Here is a 12,794-nt window from a genome sequence, read left to right as displayed (position 1 = left end):
CGTGACCTGCGTGTGTGTGACCTGCCACAGCCCTGCTCTGCCCAGGATGCCCAGCTGAACGTGCACATTCCCCTCCTTCCCAAACATCCCACCCACATCCACATTAACCTCCCCGACCTCCTCCTTACCACCCTCAGGGTCCACGACTCCCTCGCTTTCCCTTCTACAGCTACCGTTAAACCCGCAAACCCTACCGCCTCACTCAGCCCTCGGTCATTTTCACCTTTCCCTCATACCATGTCAGTCCTCAGTTTGCTCCCCAGGTGGCAGTCATGGACCCATCACACCCCTCCCTTGCCCATTACCTCGACATCCCCCCTTCCTCCCCAGAACCCCTTATCTCCTCTGGACCCCTTGCTCCCTGGAACTCCTTCTCCCTCCAGAACCTCTTCCATGCCACCGGACCCCCTCCCTTACCTTGTTCCCTCCCCCTTCCTGACTCCCTCAGACACCCTTACTTCTTCCGCCATCTTTAGCCCTTCCTCCCTCCTGACTCCTTCTCCAGCCTTACCTCTTCCTCCAGCCTCACTCCTTCCTCTATCCTTACTCTTTCCCCCTACTGACTCCCTCACTTCTCCCTCCAGCTTTACACCTTTCCCCCTTCCCAATTCCTTCCTCCACCTTTACTTCTTCCTCCACCCTTACTCCCTCCCCTCTCTGCACTCCTTCCTCTCCCTGAACTCCCCCCCACACTCCTTCCTTTACAACCCCCCTTACACCTACCTCCCCAGCTGCCATCTTCTCCCCCATTATCCCCTTCTCCCCCATACTCCCTTCACCTCCCCCAAACTCACCCCCCGACACCTTCATTACCCCCCTCCCAACCGCACCCCCCGACACCATTCCCTGCCTCCCAACCTCACCTCCCCGACATCTTCATTCCCCCCCTCCCAATCTCACACCCCACAACAACTCTTCCTCTCCCAGTCAACCCTAACCCTTCCTGTCCTACCCCCTCGACCATCATCCGTTGTGAGCATCAATGGTGACATTCCAACTTCCATGAGCTGCTTCACAGCAGAGCCATGTCCATGAGAATCTACCCAGCATGCCATGGATGTTCTTCCAGGATCCCATTGCTGTCAGGTTCCAGCATCTTCTGCTCCTCGGACATCCACGATGTGAGCAAGGCCCTGGCGGTAAGTCCCGACTTCTGAATGTCATAGTTGTCAAGATGTGTTCTACACTGGTGTGTTTCCCCGCCGACGTGGGTGGACAATCCAGTGTGGGGGATGAGTCCGGTGAGCAAGCCTTATAACGCTATACTGAAGTATTACAATGAGGTTACTAATGTCCGATGGTGGGGAATGCAGCCCAACATTGATGGGCTAAGCAGATGATCACAGACTGGTTTCATGGCATTGTGGAAACAATTTTTGGCCTTCTTGCCATATTATCCGCTCACGCCACCGAACACGCCAACAGCAGCAGGCACGGAAAATTCCAGCCCATGTGTCTACTGTCCTTGAACTAGGTGGTACAGGTGTGGGTTTGGAAGATGCTGTTGAAGCTGCACTCATTCAGGCAAGTGGGGAGTATTCCATCATACTCCTGACTTATTCTAGTGTGACTCCAACCAACATTTTCCCCCACTAGCACAAAGGAAGATGATTGTGGTTGTTGGAGGTCAACTCAGTCCCAGGACATCATTGTAGGAGTTCCTCAGGGTAATGACCTAGCCCAACCATCTTCAGCTGCTTCATCAATAACCTGCCCTCCATTGCAAGGTCATAAATAGGGATGTTTGCTGAAGATTGCACAGTGTGTTTGTTTCCATTTGCAATTCTGCAGATAATGAAACACCCAGATCTCACATGCAGCATGACCTGGTCAACAGTCAGGTTTAGGCTGACAAGTGGCAAGTAACAGTTATGCCACTCAGGTCAGACAATGACCATCTCCAACAAGATAATCTATTTCCCCCCTTGACATTTAATGGCATTATCATCACTGAATCCCCCACAATAAACATCCTGGGGGTCATCATTGACCAGAAAATTAACTGGACCAGCCACATAACTGTAGCAACTAGTGGTATTTTGCACCAAGCCTTAACTTACCCTTTAATGATTCAGAACTAGAATTTCTGCTTCATGTAGTGTGCCATAAAGGTTTATGTTGCTTGCTGCTCCAGCACACCTCCTTTACAGTGTCTGAGAAGAGGTGCCACCCATTGTGAATGCTAATAGCACCCCACAGTGCACATAGAGGCAGGAGCGCAACATAAAAACGTGTCATATTAGATTACTTTCTTAGACAAATAACAAGCCAATGTATGAGCTCCACACAAAGTGCTTCTAATCTACTGTTATACAATGATAATAGTTGCACATAAAAAACTCAACAGTACAGCTCTTTTACTCCTTGACATTCTTATCCAGAATACAACAAACACAATACAATGTGGAGAATAAGCAGGAGAGTAATTGTAGAGCTCTTTTAAAGAGCCTTGATAGGCACAATGGGCTAAATGACCTCCTTCTGTGCTGTATTATTCTATGATTAGACAGAATTCCACAACTGTCACCTGACATTGCAAGGTACTGTGAAGAGTATCAAATAATTGTAGAGAATAATTCTGCCCAGGTGCCAACCTTTCTCATGCAGGTCTCAGAGGCCAAAATAAGTGTGAAAGACCACCATCTATCTCTATTGTATATCACTGGCCTTTTAGTTTTGAGCTATTCTGCGTGAACAATGGCTGTTGATCATGCGACTAAAATTAGCCTCTGATACTGAAATCTGTCATTATACCAAGACCCAGAAAAAGGCCTGGGCAGCCTGCAGAAAGCACCCAAAGAGACAGCAGCTGCAGCATCTTTGCCTTTTAAGAACCTGGAGATTGTAAAGTCTTTAAAAGCCTCCCAGCCTGAATTCTAAATCAAAATCCACCTGTAAAGATATTAGCCCTCCTGATACTAAAGCTCAAGTGCCTAATTTCATGACCTGCTGAACATTCACCTCTTTAAGGGAATCCTGCAATAATCCTGATATCTGACTCTAGCTATCTGAACTCTTCTAAATTACAATTCAAGAGTGGATAAGACTTCCTGCTTCATCAGACTCGCAAAGACTATCTTCCTACAATGAGTTAGACATCTAAGCTATGAACTATTTTTTTATACAACTTGTAAAAGAGCGTAACTGTGGGAAGAATTTTCCCCCCATCGGGGGGGTGGGGGGGGAAGGAGGCAGGAGTGGGCATGGGCAGGCGCCCCTCCGATCAGTGCCCCCAATTGGGGGCACGCCGCCATTTTATCTGGACGGGCCAATTAAGGCCACCCAGCGTGACTGCCAGGAAGCGCTATGCGCACCCTGTGCAGGTGGTGGGGGGGGGTGGGATTCCCTCAGCCGGGAGTGCACTCTTTCGAGCATGCGCACAAAAGGGTGCACTGATCTCCCTGAGGCTAAGGGCTGCCTCAGGGAGATCAGCTCCAAATTTAAAAATGTTACGGAGACAAATACAAAATTTCCCTGACATGTCCCCTCATGTGACACTGTCACATGAGTTGGGACATGTCCATCAGTTTCAGTGAAACCTTTTTTAAAAATTTAAAAACTCTCGTGAAACCTCATCCTGCCAGTGGATTAGGTTTCATGCTTTTTCTTAAGCCTGCCAGGGCTCCTGGTCTGCCCGCCAACCTTAAGGTTAGATGGGCAGGTCCATTAATTACGTTAAGTACTTTGTCAATGACCTCAATAGGCCGTTGACAGGTCGGCAGGTGCACAGCTGATTCGGCTGCACCCCATAGGACCATAAGACATAGGAGCAGAAATTAGGCCGTTCGGCCCATCGAGTCTGCTCCGCCATTCAATCATGGCTGATAAGTTTCTCAACCCCATTCTCCCGCCTTCTCCCCATAACCTTTGATCCTCTTACCAATCAAGAACCTATCTATCTCGGTCTTAAATACATTCAATGACCTGGCCTCCACAGCCTTCTGTGACAATGAATTCCATAGATTCACCACTCTCTGGCTAAAGAAGTTTCTCCTCATCTCTGTTCTAAAAGGTCTTTCCTTTACTCTGAGGCTGTGCCCTCGGGTCCTAGTCTCTCCTACTAATGGAAACATCTTCCCCACGTCCACTCTATCCAGGCCTTTCAGTATTCTGTAAGTTTCAATCAGATCCCCCCTCATCCTTCTAAACTCCATCGAGTATAGACCCAGAGTCCTCAAACGTTCCTCATATGTTAAGCCTTTCATTCCTGGGATCATTCTCGTGAACCTCCTCTGGACCCTCTCCAGAGCCAGAACATGCTTCCTGAGATACGGGGCCCAAAATTGCTCACAACATTCTAAATATGGTCTGACCAGAGCCTTATAAAGCCTCAGCAGCAGATCCCTGCTTTTATATTCTAGTCCTCTCGAAATAAATGCCAACATTGCATTTGCCTTCCTAACTACCGACTCAACCTGCAAGTTAACCTTAAGAAAATCCTGGACTAGGATTCCCAAGTCCCTTCGCACTCCAGATTTCTGAATTCTCTCCCCATTTAGAAAATAGTCTATGCCTCTATTCTTCCTACCAAAGTGCATGACCTCACACTTCCTCACGTTGTATTCCATCTGCCACTTCTCTGCCCATTCTCCCAACCTGTCCAAATCCTTCTGTAGCCTCCCCGCCTCCTCAATACTACCTGCCCCTCCACCTATCTTTGTATCATCTGTAAACTTAGCCAGGGTGCCCTCAGTTCCTTCATCTAGATCATTAATGTATAAAGTGAAAAGCTGTGGTCCCAACACTGACCCCTGCGGAACTCCACTAGTCACCAGCCGCCATCCTGAGAAGGACCCCCTTATCCCCACTCTCTGCCTCCTGCCAGACAGCCAATCTTCTATCCATGCTAGTACCTTGCCTCTAACACCATGGGCTCTTATCTTACTGAGCAGCCTCCTGTGCGGCACCTTGTCAAAGGCCTTCTGGAAGTCCAAGTAGATAACATCCATTGGCTCTACTTTGTCTAACCTACTCGTTGCCTCCCCACCAACCTGAAAATGGAAATGATGCGGGGTGACGTCGGGAATTCCACCTGACATCATCTCGCGTCATTTTACGCGTCGGCGAGCAGACCCCGCCCCCGCTCGCCAACCTAAAGATCCTGCCCTGTAATTTTTTTTGAGTGGGTGTGTGCATGAGTGCTGAGTGGTTGACATATTAGACTCAGGGTGAGTGTGTGAATAAATAACCTTCTTTATTTTTAAACCCATGAAAGTCTGCTGCTGGTTACTTGAATTGACCACACATTAAAGGGGACTAAAAAACACACACATTTACCTTCCCAAAAAATCCAAGAAAACTGATTATGGACTGTAAGAGAAGGGGAGTTCAGTTAATCTCTCTCTCCCCTGTCCCTAACACTGTCCTGCCACCTCTAAATCCAATTCCCTCTCAGCTTTGACAAAGGTTGCTGATAGGTTGGGATGTGTTTCAATAGTTTATAAAAGCTTTCTAAGCTTATGTCCCCTTCTTGAGACATGTCCCTTTAATTGTCCCCACCGCTTTGGTGTCATCTCTACGGCTATCTGAGCTTCCACCAACAGTTTTGAATAATTATGCAAATAAAGTTAGACAAGAAAATGGAATGCTATCAGCACTTGTGATTCAGGTGGGTGTTAAAGAAGTGCAAATCCAATTAGAACTGATTTACACTTGAAGATAAAAACAACACATAGTTATCAAAGGAAATCTTTTAGCTTGGCCTTTATAGCAAAATAAATCCTTCGATTTGATTAATTTGAGAATGAGATATTTAACATGATAAAACAAACCCAGCTGTCAATATAATAGTTTATTTTTTATATTTTAATGAGCTTCATACAGGCAGTGATCAAAGTATATACCATTTATGTTTGAAATATCAATAATCTATGTATTGTGCTGCTTTTCAAATAGTACTGTGCTATATTAAACATCAACATACTTTTGAATTGCATTTTGAATTGAATGCTCTAAATAAGATTTGAGAACAGCCAATTATGTCCATTGCATACTTGGTTGCTTTTTTGGATTTCTGCTACAAACATTTTCTGATAATCTCAGTTCTATTCTGGAACTTTACACCAAGCTTACACAGCAACCTATTAATCAACACATCAAATGAAAGCACCTTTTTTCCTAATAGACAAGTTATGACTAGTGCTGGTTGATGATTAAATACCTAAGCCTCCAGTGCAGAGAGCACATTGTGCTGCACAGCTGTTGATTCTGTCAAGGATTCATCAGGCTGCTAAATATAACCAAGGCTGGGAAAACAACACTTTCTAAGCAGTTGAACCCGCTAGACCCTGATTTAAACTGCAAATTTATATAAATGATCATTTCATCTGTAACAAATATTGTCTGTAACAAAATACAGAATACAATGGATTCCCTCTTGGCTGTTCGCTTTTTATTTAAATTGGGGTCACTTTACTTTAAAAAAAATCAAACCTTATTTAATCTAGATTATCATGGTATTAAGTCAATTAAAACAAACCTGTCTTTAAGTTTTTGTTTGTACTTTCAGTTCTCAAAATAAAACACTCAGTTGAATAAATTCCTTTTAAAAATCCTGTAGGATATGATAAAAATAAAAGCAAAAAACTGCGGATGCTGGAAATCCAAAAGGATATGATGATTGGCCGCAATTTCTGGTCAAAATAGTAGTGAGGCTAATAACACTTTCTGCTATTTATGCACAAATGTTTCAGCAACTTCACATGAGGGCATCTGCACAATGAAGCTTGGAAATCTAAAGGTTGCTGTCGAACATGTGTCACTCCAGCATTAGCTTCACAAAAACAAACTAAATTCACCACAGGATGTTAATTTTATCCATTTCAATCTAACGACCTTTTAAGAATGTGAAGGCTGAAAACTTCCGATCAGAGGCGGAACCCCTGTGTCCTACGCTAACTACCCGCTTACCTGCACACACTGAAAAAGCTACGAATTCTGATCCGCGATGCAGAATAATCATCGCAGTACAGTGAACAGCATCTGTGCAGAAGCTGCACCCCCTTTTTATGGCACTAGCTGCCGTATTCTGGTAAGCGTTTAAAGGTCCCCAAGCTTAATGTGTACGTGTGTAACTGGATAGGGTGGCAGCTGGGTACAGTGGTAGGGGTAGGTGGGTGAGGTGGATTGAGATGGGTAGCACGGGTGAGTGGATAGGCAGGTCTGTGGGACAGTTGTCACCCAGGAGTTGGACTAGGATTTTCTGCCTAATGTTTACTGGGTAACTATTCGGGTATGTAAGTCGGAACTGTACAATTTCTCCAACTCTAACTCAGAGGCGGAGACTTTTTCAGATGGTCCCAGGTAGCAGGGGAATTGTCCATCTGAAGCTTTTGAATTTCCTGGGTAATTTCCATGGAGTAAGTGCACTGGTATTCCTGCAGGGTCCCAAAACGCATCTTGAGTTGTATGTTCAGTCTCCAATGATCCGGAAACTGGAAGATCTGGGTCAAAACTGTTATTTACTGCCAGCTAACCTCTCTGAAAATTAACTATTACAAGTGTGGAATCTAATTCCCGTGGGTTTTAGTTGTTTTTGAAGATTTTTAAGAAGTCTTTTTTTAAACTTTTTCTTTTTTTCTCTTTCTTTATTCAACCTCCTCCCCCTCTTGGTTAGGGAGATGCACAGCTGTCTGCCTTGTTTATTCCGATCCCAGATGTCTTGTTTCCTTCATTGCAATAAGTTAAGGCTGCAATCAGATCAGCCCTGATCACATTGATTGCTGGAGCAGTCTTAAGGGACAAAATGGCCTATACCTGCTCCTATTGCTTATGTTCTTAAAACCTAAACACGCAAGAGTAAGTCTAACTAAGATGAGAATCACCCCAAAACACCGAATATCCAAAAATTAGGCAGATTTCTTTCCAGGTGTGCATATGGCACAACCAGTATTCAATATTTGCTGCATCCGGATGATCCTGGGCACAAACCCCAAAAAGCCTTCCCTATTTTCTTGTGTTCATGAAGTCAGTGCTGTTATGGTCTTCCTGTCTATCAAGTGTGAAGTATAATTTGAGTTGAATGGCACAAGTAAGAGCTTCAATTGCATTTGATTGTATATGCATATTAAATAATAGAACAGTAACCAAGGTTAGGTTGAAGTTAAATTTGGAAAAGGTGAGTGTGTATTTGTCTTTGAAACAATTGGCTTGTAGATTCAGGGTACTAATGCAGTTATGAGGTAAGATTAGTTAATAGGTTTATACTCAACTCTGTGTCTCTTTTTAAAATGGAAAAATAAATACACATAAGATTCTCTTGCATTTTGAGAAAAAAAATTAAGGTAAATCCTCAATATTGGCCAGAATAATAGCAAGTATTGAAAACAAGTTAGAGAATAGACTGAAATTTTGTAAATATTAGATGTCTATGTTCAGGACAATGTTAATGAGGGGATAGGCAGTTATGTGGGATTTTCAGCATTATCAAATTACTATTGTCTGAGCAGTTTTTAGCTAAATTAAAGGGAAAGTAAAATAATCTTTAAAAATGGAAAAATGTCAGTAAATTGTTTAAGATCTCTATAGCAGAGTGTTATATTCCAATGAGTATAACTTAAGGTGGCAATATAGCAGTGGAAACTAGTAACATATTAACAGCATCAGGTTTGTGGATTATTGGAAAGCAAATAATGTTTGTGTGGAGACTCATGCATGGATTGTAGAGAACAAACTCAGAGGATGTGGAGGCAATTGAATAGGAATTGGATTTGGTTGGAGAAAAAGCATTGGGCTAGATTTTGCTCTGAGCTGTGAACACCATTTGTTAGACTTGCACTTACCCATAGACTTTCTCTGGGTTTTTTACATGACAAGTTGCTGCTAGCCAATTATCCAAAATATACAGGGCCCTCTACATGGCATCTTGTGAGCAGGGCAAGTAACAGTGTATATCCTGAACCAACCAGACTGAAGAGATGTTCATGAGCAGCACTGAGCCTGAACCAGGAAACGTCAATTTGAATAGTTATAATTCAAAGCAGATACCGAAAGCAAAATAAAGTGAGGGAAAGAAAAAATTGGATTAGGAGATTAAGATAAAAGGAACAGAAAGGAAGGCAGCTTTGGGCCCACAGCCATATAGGTGGGGGCAGGTGGTGGTCCCTAGTGGGATGGAGAACTGCATTCCCCCCTCCTGCCCCCCCCCCCCCCCCCCCCCCCCCACCCCCGCAATCTCCTGGTCTGCTGCCAGGAGGCCTCTTCCATCTCCTGGCTATGTTTCAGTCTCAGCGGAGGGCCCACATGTCAAGCGCAAAATTCCAGTTGGCTTCTGCTGCGTGGCCTTAATAATTTAATTGGCCTGATGGGCATCGCTTCCCAATTGCATCACCCTGCCACTCCCCCAACCCCCATCTGCTGTGCCCAGAATGAAAATGGCCCTGAGCTGGGAAGCTGGGAACAAGTCGGCAACGTGGCATGCCATGCTCTGACGCCAATTTTCAGGCCTTCCTGCTCCCGGCCTTGTCTCCAACAGGGACCAAATTTCTGCCCGCAATTATTGTGTAGCTTTAGGAGGAGCAGCGTACCTCTACAGCAATTGCCAATTTTCTGCTTTTAACTGTGTTTGCTTAGTTGCCAGAAGTTGTTGATCAATTTGTATATACATAACGGTGAGTGCTGTTAGCCTCTCCAGTATTTTCACAGCAAAATCCAACCCAAAGAGATTGAAGCACTCTGTTGTGTAGGATCCTGTACAGTAAACTTCATTGAGCTTTGGCTGAAGGCTGCACAATTGGAAAATACTGATCAGCAGCGTGGTTACTGTTAAATCAGAAAAATATAGGGCATAAGTGGTGAAAATTATTGTTCATTATTTATGACACAATAATTTTGTTATAACTTATTATGGTTTTATTATAAATGGCGTACAATGGAAATCTTCCCCAATGTGGTTATGAGTCATGGAAGATGAGTTAAATTCTTTTACATCGATGAAAAGATTATTAAAAAACAAATCAGTGCAAAGTAAATACCGCCAATGAAAATATTGAAATTCAGATCACAGTTGGATGTGAAAAGACACTGGGGAAGAGGTGGGTAGACATTATCTTCCCTTTCATTTAACATTCCAAATGTATGAATGCTCATTATTGTCCAGCTCCTGATTATAATGAACCTTTGAGTTTAACAAACCAGTAGCTCACTTTTGAGCTATGGCTGTTCTTTACTGAGTCCATTTTAGTAAAAATAAAATATGCAGTCTTTTGTTGGATAATAGATGTCAGATCTTAGCTCTGAGATTATCTTGATGTTCACAAGTATTCAGAATTATGATAATTATTTTTCTGTAAGGGTACTACAAAAATGCTGTGTGAGGATTAAAGGGTTAACTTGCAGAACAAAATGTTTTCACTTTTCTGGTTTGTTTCCTGGCAAAGGCATTGTAGCTTCTTATTGTTTCTCATAAACATATCAGCTCACCATTCAAACAGCTTCTACTTTAAGTAAACACTTCTTAACAGCACTAATCCCTGGAGTACCTTTTTTTTAAACATAGATAGAGGGAAATAATGATATTGTACATCATAAATTTTACTTAACTTATATACTGCAGTAATATCAAAGGAGCAGACATTTCAATGATGATAATGAAGATTTTCCACTCATTTTAAAAATTCCAGGAAGATTTGAAAGTCTGCATAACAGTTAACCCCTTGGGCATTAAATATCTTCTAAGCTTCATAATGTCAAAAGAATCTCCTCACAGAGGGTTTTTAATAGATAACAAAATCGTCATGAGGTTCTAAGCCTTTCAGAAGGGAAGTCATTAGCATGCTGTTTGGGAATTAATGTGACGCTTGGCTTTTGTGGTTCCCATATCAACAAAAGTACCATATAGAAATGGCAAGAGGGGCACAGATGATCCTTCACCTCTGCAACTGTTGGGATTTGGCAAAAAAAGGTTCACTTTAGCAGTTTATTCACTTTCAGGCCTGCTGGCAGAACCGGGTGAGAAGTCTTATTACTAAACATCCTTCTGAAAGCTTCTTTAATCCTGTAGCTTTCCCACGACGCCAGTTAAGCTTAATTAATACAAATTATTCTCATTGTATTTACCAGAATTAAATGCCACAGCAAAGTTTTAACAATGATTGTAAAAGCTTGTTGACGCGCATATTCAATTTATATTAGGTCATTTGAATTCCCTATATCACATACTTGCATTCATTATTAACTGCAATGCTATTCGTGTAACACTTATGACTTTTGGCAAGCAGCAAATTAATATTTCCTGAGATATTTCCAAAGTAAAATAATTAGTTGATCTACAATGACTCAATTGCTTTGTGCTCATTGTTTATAATAAATTGCAACTGATTTTGTGGAAATTAACTTCAATTTGAGTATGGTGAATGGATTACAATAACATGGAGAATAATTGTGTTTTTATTAGGCAGTTCTACTTATAGAAATGACTCTACAGTATCTTTCATTATTAAATTCACAAAGGCTATGTATTCTTGTCAAACGGGTATAGTGAAATCTTGCCTAAAGGTTGTTTTTGTTTTATATTTTGTATTGGGTGACAATTATATTGAATACTATAATGAACAGAAAAAGTGTAAAGGGAGTAGTTTGCTTCTTATTACTTTTCAGGATTTCTTGTTCTCGTCTAGTGTTTTTGCAACTGGTCTGACTGCACTGTATGATGAATTAGCCAAATAAAGTGACACTTAAGAACCATAAAATGCATTCTTCATTATTCTCCATCTGCTCTGATGCAGAATGATACATTATTATTGGAGAGTTTGCCTTAGCATAAAATATAATTTTTAATTCAATTTAATCAGATCTTTTCTAATGCTACATCTCTCCTGCAAGTTCAAATTCAAGGCACAGTAAATTCAAGCTAGGGATCACCTTTGTTTGCCCTTCTTTGTACCTTCCTCAGAGACCGACTGCCCCCAATAATTGCAGAGAATTAGGGAGGGAGTCGGTTAGCTACTGGGAAACCTGGAGATTCCAAGAGGGCCAAGGTCCAATTGAAATGACCAGCAGGGCCTTATTAGAATTCTTTCACACTGTTCCCAGGCCGGCAATCAGCCAGACTGAGGTGCTGGCTGACTGACGAATGGGAAAGCCTACAGCACAAGGCCGCAACTGTGGACAGCTGGGATAGCCCCTGGGATCGAAGAAGATCAAGTTGGTGTGGCTGGGATCTGAGCACAGGAGATGGAAGATCAGGTGTGGAAGAGATTATGGCGGTAAAGAAAGCAATAGAAAGATATTGTGGGGAGGAGGATTCTGGGGGTTGTGAAGGGAGAGGTCACTGGGAGGGGCCCATTAAATCCAAATTGTTGAGTAAATCTAGGGACAGGACCTCATTTGAATATTATAATTACCGACGCACCTCTCCAGAGAGGGTTACTTGAGTGACCCCAAACTCGCCACAGTTAAACCGAAAGTTGGTGGATTCACAGTGGGAGGGGGTCAGGTTTCTTACCTTTCACAATTTAACCTCCTGACCTGACAATGTCCAGCCACCCTGGGGCAGTTAAAACCCACAATTTCTTTATCAAATTGTATACGAACCCTCAAATCACAACAACAACTTGGGCCGGATTTTCGCTAATCAGGCCGGAAGCTCCGCAGTCAGGAAATTTGCTGACTTGGCAGGCCAGTTCTGATATAAATGGATCGAACCTGCCAACCACAGAAGCAATTTGGATGCGGTCATAGAGGCATGTGAACTCAAAGGCAGGCTGGTAGAAGGCCTGCCCTGAATCTCTTCGTCACAGTTGTAGTAAAGGCTGTTAACCCCTTACCCCTCACATTCACATCCCCTCACCCCCTAC

The sequence above is a fragment of the Cetorhinus maximus genome, chromosome 22, assembly GCF_964194155.1.
Source record: "Cetorhinus maximus chromosome 22, sCetMax3.hap1.1, whole genome shotgun sequence".
NCBI lineage: Eukaryota > Metazoa > Chordata > Chondrichthyes > Lamniformes > Cetorhinidae > Cetorhinus > Cetorhinus maximus.
The sequence above is the reverse complement of the archived record's forward strand: the minus strand, read 5'-3'. Positions refer to the sequence as shown.